Here is a 7,187-nt window from a genome sequence, read left to right on the forward strand (position 1 = left end):
TATATCCTAGGATTATGTGGGAAGCAAGAGAGGAAATTGCAGAGCCGTTGGCAATGATCTTTTCATCTTCACTGTCAACGAGGGTGGTACCAGGGGACTGGAGAGTGGCGAATGTTGTGCCCCTGTTCAAAAAAGGGAATAGGGATAACCCCGGGAATTACAGACCAGTTAGTCTTAATTCGGTGATAGGCAAAGTAATGGAAAGGATACTGAGGGTTAGGATTTATGAGTATCTGGAAAGACACTGCTTGATTAGGGACAGCCAGCACGGATTTGTGAGGGGTAGGTCTTGCCTTACACGTCTTATTGAATTCTTTGAGGAGGTGACCAAGCATGTGGATGAGGGTAGAGCAGTGGATGTAGTGTACATGGATTTTAGTAAAGCATTTGATAAGGTTCCCCATGGTAGGCTCATGCGGAAAGTCAGGAGGCATGGGATAGAGGGAAATTTGGCCAGTTGGATAGAGAACTGGCTAACCGGTCGAAGTCAGAGAGTGGTGGTAGATGGTAAATATTCAGCCTGGAGCCCAGTTACAAGTGGAGTTCCGCAGGGATCAGTTCTGGGTCCTCTGCTGTTTGTAATTTTTATTAATAACTTGGAAGAGGGAGTCGAAGAGTGGGTCAGTAAATTTGCAGATGATACAAAGATTGGTGGAGTTGTGGATAGTGAGGAGGGCTGTTGTCGGCTGCAAAGGGACTTAGATATGATGCAGAGCTGGGCTGAGGACTGGCAGATGGAGTTCAACCCTGTCAAGTGTGAGGTTGTCCATTTTGGAAGGACAAATAAGAATGCGGAATACAGGGTTAATGGTAGGGTTCTTAGTAAGGTGGAGGAGCAGAGGGATCTTGGGGTCTATGTTCATAGATCTTTGAAAGTTGCCACTCAGGTGGATAGAGCTTGTAAGAAGGCCTATGGTGTATTAGCGTTCATTAGCAGAGGGATTGAATTCAAGAGTCGTGAAGTGATGTGGAAGCTTTGGAGAGGGCGCAGAGAAGATTTACCAGGATGTTGCCTGGAATGGAGAATAGGTCGTACAAGGATAGGTTGAGAGTGCACGGCCTTTTCTCATTGGAACGGCGAAGGATGAGGGGTGACTTGATAGAGGTTTATAAGATGATCAGAGGAATAGATAGAGTAGACAGTAAGAAACTTTTTCCCCGAGTACAACAGAGTGTTACAAGGGGATATAAATTTAAGGTGAAGGGTGGAAGGTATAGGGGAGATGTCAGGGGTAGGTTCTGTACCCACAGAGTGGTGGGGACATGGAATGCGCTGCCTGTGGGAGTGGCAGAGTCAGAATCATTGGTGACCTTTAAGCGGCAATTGGATAGGTACATGGATGGGTGCTTAAGCTAGGACAAATGTTCGGCACAACATCGTGGGCCGAAGGGCCTGTTCTTGCTGTATTGTTCTATGTTCTATCTAAGTCATGCAGCATCCGAGGAGCAGGAGAATCAATGTTTTGGGATTCCTGAGGAAGGGATCCTGCCTGAAATGTTGATTCTCCTGCTCCTCAGATGCTGTGTGACTAGCTGTGCTTTTCCAGCACCACACTCTCAACTGCTTCAAAGGAAGCACCAACCAAATTGCATAGCAAAAGCCACACTAGCTCAAATACTGACCCCCTAGAAGGTATTTCATCTAAACTAGAGTTGGGAGCATCTGTTGGTGAGCACTTCCACTGAGATAATTCTGCAACTGACTGAGGAATAAAATTCCCCATGTGGCTGGCATTCAGAGGGCTGCCAGAAACCAGGTGTCCATTCACACCGAGGCAGGAAAAGACTCCATAGTACTATAAAACAAAACTATTAGAGATCTAAAACAGAAACAAAAACAACTCGTCGGCGTAACTCAGTAGACCTGGCAGCATCTGTGGGGAGAAAGCAGGGGTAACATTTCAAGATTGATAACCCTTCGTTGGAACTGAAAGCAGCGAGGAAAATGTGTTTTTTATGCTGAATGTGAGGTGAGGTGGGGAGGTGGGAGATAGTTGGAGATGGAACCAGGAGAGAGAAGCATGAAAGGCGTAGGCAACTGAGGCGATTATTGATAGTAGGCCAGGACAGAAGAGAAGCTGACTAAGTAATAATGAGAGCTCAGAGTAGAAGAGAATGGGTATCATGATAATAGGACTAAGGGTGGGTGTGAATGTGTAGGCTGTACTGAAAGAAACCCATGTCATGACAGGACCATGATGTAGGGTTGGGTAAAAACACATGGATGGTTAGAATCGGGTTCTAAAGTTACTAAAGTCGGAGTCCCAAGTGGAAAGTGAGATGCTGTTCCTTGGAGCTTGTGCTGAGGCTCGCTGGAGCATTGCAGCAGGTCTACAACAGAAATGTTGGTATGGGAACAGGGTTCCATGTTGAAGTGGGAGACAACTGCAGTTGAAGCAGTGATTTACCTGCACTTCATTCAATCTGGTCTACTGTACTCACTCTACATTGGAGTGATGAAATGCAGACTTCACAGATGAAGTCACTTTGCAGAACACTTAGGTTCTGTCTGTCAGAATGCCCCTGAGCTAGAAAGTACACACACAAATAGACAGGATCTATTTTATGTCGGCAAAAGAATTGTACTTGCCTTACACCTTTTTGAAGAAAGAGGGTCATTGGAGGTAACCAAACTTGGCTGCATCCCAAAGGCATTGCCCTGACTAACCAGAATCTACTTGTTTAGTGTGAGAATTAAGATGATGGTGTATCTCCATGCTAATGATGGCCCAGTCAATCAGCACACATTGCAAGTCTGTTTCTTGTGACCTAGTTCTGATGAGTGCAAAATGAAACGCTTCAACTCTTGTCTCCTTTTAGCAATGCTTAACTTTTATACTATTTAAAGAACCACCTTTGAGGGGACACAGGAGGCATGAGTGAGATGTATGTGTAAATACGTTTCCAGTTTTGGAAATTATGTCCACTTTTCATCAGCTGTGTATGCAATTCTCTAGCTTCAACTATAATCTTGAAGATTCAGAGCCTGTCTTAGCGCTACTTGATTGTTTGATAGTCAACATAAAAACCAGGAGCAGGAGTAGGCAATCTGGCCCTTCAAACCTGTTCCGCCATTCAATAAGATCATGGCTGATCTTTTTGAGGACTTAACTCCACTTACCCATGCTCTCACCATATCCCTTAATTCCTTTATTATTCAAAAAAAACTATCTTGGCTTGAAAAATGTTTAATCAAGTAGTGTCAACTACTTCACTAGGCAGGGAATTCCATAGATTTATAACCCTCTGGGTGAAAAAGATTCTTCTCAATTCAGTCCTAAATCTGCTCCCTTTAATCTTGAGGCTATGCCCTCTTGTCCTAATTTCACCTGCCAGTGGAAAAATCCTCTCTATTTCTGTCTATTCCTTTCATAATTTTATGTTTCTATAAGATTCCCCCTCATTCTTCTGAATTCCAATGAATATAGCAAGGCATCTCAATAAAAATTGCCCCATTGGGCACACGCAGGATGGGTTCATGAAGGGCAGGTCATGCTTAACAAATCCTTTGGAATTTTATGAAGATATTACAAGCAAGGTAGACACCGAGGACCCAGTAGATGTGGTGTACCTAGATTTCCAAAAGGCTTTCGACAAGGTGCCGCACAAGAGGCCACTGCATAAGATAAAGATGCATGGCATTATGGAATTCATTGACTAATAGGGGATAAATGAGTGCTATTCTGGCTGGCAATCAGTAACTAGTGGTGTGCCTCAGGGATCAGTGTTGGGATTGCAATTATTCATAATTTAAATGGATGATTTGGAGTTGAGTACCATGTTTAATGTGTCAAAGTTTGCAGACGACACTAAAATGAATGGCAGAGCCAAGTGTGCAGAGGACTGTGAAACTTTGCCTAGGAACATAGTTACATTGAGTATTTGGGCAAAGGTCTGATAGATGGAATACAATGTTAATAAATGTAAAGTCATACATTTTAGTAGGACTAAAGGTAAAAAGGATTATTACTTGAATGATAACAGCATACTGCTGTGCAGAGAGACCTGGATGTCCTTGTGCAAGAATCAGAGAGTTGGTCTACAGGTACAACAATAATTAGAAAGGCAAATGGAATTTTGTTCTTTATTGCTAAAGGGATCAAGTTTAAAAGCAGGGAGGTTACGGTACAGCTGTACAAGGTGCTGGTGAGGCCACATCTGGAGTACTGTGTTTTGGTCTCTTTATTTGAGAAAGGATGTACTGGCACTGGAGCGGGTACAAAGGATGTTCACGAGGTTGATTCCGGAGTTGAGGGGTTGGCTTATGAGGAGAGACTGAGGTTACATTCATTGGAATTCAGCTCCTTCACCATGTCTAGGCAATGGGTAAATGGTAAGTGATAGGCAAAAGTGAGGACTGCTGATGCTGGAGATTAGAGTCGAGAGTGTGGTGCTAGAAAAGCACAGCAAATCAGGCAGCATCCGAGGAGCAGGAGAATCAACGTTTCAGGCAAAAGTCCTTCATCAGGAATGAAGTGGTAAGTACTTAGGCAACTAGGGTTAATCTTTCTAGGTGGTAAAACATTGCTATTTTTTCACAGCCATTAGTGCAATTCATTCTTTGTGTTGCACGATATGGTCAGACATGATTGGGACAAGGAATTGGGAGAGTGCATATTAATAGGACGAAGCTATGTAATAATGAAGGTCAGACTCGGTGATAATCCTGTTAATAGTCCTCTTACCACTCACTGCTGAGAATTTCATCTCAATAGAAACTTGGTTGGAAAACGTGACTATATGATCTTGACTCTCCCAAATTTCTTGCTATAACCTGCATTATTCAGGGCATGGCAAGATGCTGCCCATTATGTATACAGGCCTCAAATGAATTTTTCAAGCAAAAGACAATACCAGTAGCAATCCTTCAGTGATGCATTGAGGTGACTGTGTGCTTGAATGGCCATAAACATGAAATCTTCTCAAACCATCATATGTGTGCTTTCATTGAATCAAACAAGCAATGCATTACCAATTTTTATTTAATTCAAATTTCAACATCCATAGTGGAGGGACTTGAACCAATGTCCTCAGAACCTTAACCTGGGATTGTGGAATTATCAGTCCAGTGACATTACCATTGTGCCACCACCTCTCAGTCTGATGTATTACCTGTAGGTTGCCCAACACATCAAACATATGTTAATAATAGATCAAAATTGTTCTTGGATAAAAGGTAATTATGCTTCCAATGACTATTGAGAGTATAAGAATGTTGTGCATTAATGCCACTTTATTGTGTCTAATTCTGTACTTCTATTGTCAGAAGTCAAATATACAATGCCTGTTATTTGAGGAGCTTCAGGTAGAGTTATTGAGCTGGAGTTTGAGCTTCAAACACTGCAGTGTATCAGGGAGGAGATCTTTTAAGACAATGACACCCTTTTGGACAGGGTTCCCTTTGTTTGGGCTGTGGTCTGGGGGGCGGGGAGGGTTGTTTGTGTATGTGTGACTGAGGCTGGTTTGATGATAGCAAAAGAAGAACATCAACCCTTGGAATTGTCCAACAGGTCCTAGATTCTTGTAGCATGTCTGGATGAGAGTCTTCTGACCTTTTGATTGAACGGGCCGACTGTGTATTGTAGCCAAATTTGTGATCTAAAACTAGGTAGGAAGGCAAGTTATGAGGTGGATACAAAGATACAACCATCATATCTAGATAAAGCGAGTGGGCAAAAAATTGCTAGATATTAGGAAAACTGTGGATTATGCATTTTGGTGGGAAGAATAGAAAAGCAAATTTAAACTCAATGTACTGAGCAAGTTGCAGTTCAGAGGGTTTGGATGATCTTATAATGTAACTCAAAAAGTTAGCGCACAATTACAGCAAGTGACAAGTGAAGGTGCACTAACTGCACCATACTGTTGACTCAGTTATTTCAGTTATGCAACTCTTCCTTAAGACTTCTCCCAGCCTGATTTGTAAAAGCAGAAACAATTAAATATTTTTATTAACAACATCCATCTCACAGAGTAGATTTCAGGACTATATACAACCAACAATCTGCTCTGAAATCCTAGCTTGCGTATTGTCAGCTGTGACAAATTCACTTCAGCAGCTAATTCAAACAACAGCTTTGCAACCTACCACATTCTTAGATATTTTGCGCCATATCTCTTAATATTAATGGATCATTTTATTTAATTCAAAGATCAAAATCCAGATCTGCATCTTAACAAAAGACAAATCGATTTTGCCTTGGGCCATATCATATCTGTACGAGCTTTCAATGAAATCCATCAATTAGTTTTAAACTAGTAGTTGTTTAAATAATATACCCACCTTCAATGGAAAAGGAAATTAAGAAAGCAAATAGAACGTGAACATTTATTGCAACATGGGTGAAGTATAAAAGAATGATCTTATTAAAATATGTTAAGTTTTTGAGAAGGCTTGACATGATGGGTGCTGGGAGGATGTTTCATTGGGAATCTTTCATTCGCGCACACAGTTTAGAGAGATCTCCCATTTAAGGTGGAACACAGAGGATTTTCTTCTCTAAGTGAGTCATCTGTCATCAGAAGTCATTTCCCCAACAATGGCAAGTGAGTAATTGGAAAGACTTCAAGGCTGAGAGACAGATTTTTACCTCCAAGGGAGTGGAGGGGCAGGCAGGAAAGCGAAGTTAAGGCCAGATTCCAGGTAGGTGTCAGTATTTTGGCATGCAGAGCAGGCTCAGTGGGCTAAATGGCCAGTTCCCCTGCTCTCATTTGTGTGGGATTTTTGTATTCGCTTTGAAACTTAGATTGGACTTAATGTTTCAGAAATTTGCACAAATCCATTGAGAGGTTTGGTATACCATTTAGATTCTAACTTGATTTCAGATTACACCATAATTAATAGCTTAGCAACCATTTCTAATTTCTTCATAACAACTAAAAGTCCTGTTAAACTGGTTTTTCTCAAGCTAGAAAATTACAAGTTGTAGAAAAATGAGAAAGAATGAGACTAGTGCTGTAAGATGAGCCAAGTTAAAAAGCAAGAAATATTAATGAAGTTAAACAATGATGCATAGTAGCTTGTTTACACATGCAATTAAATATTGATCTGAAACCCAAGGTGATAGTTTCTTAAAGTCTCTATAGTTGATCATATTGATTTTAGATTGAAAGCAACATTAGCAAATTCAAAGATCCCCTAGCTAACCATAGACTTTGCAAGTTTTCAACTTGCATTTGTTTTGCTC

This window comes from Chiloscyllium plagiosum, unplaced genomic scaffold (assembly GCF_037043375.1).
Source record: "Chiloscyllium plagiosum isolate Xiang-an unplaced genomic scaffold, Cpla_swu_hap1 HiC_scaffold_9, whole genome shotgun sequence".
Classification (NCBI taxonomy): domain Eukaryota; kingdom Metazoa; phylum Chordata; class Chondrichthyes; order Orectolobiformes; family Hemiscylliidae; genus Chiloscyllium; species Chiloscyllium plagiosum.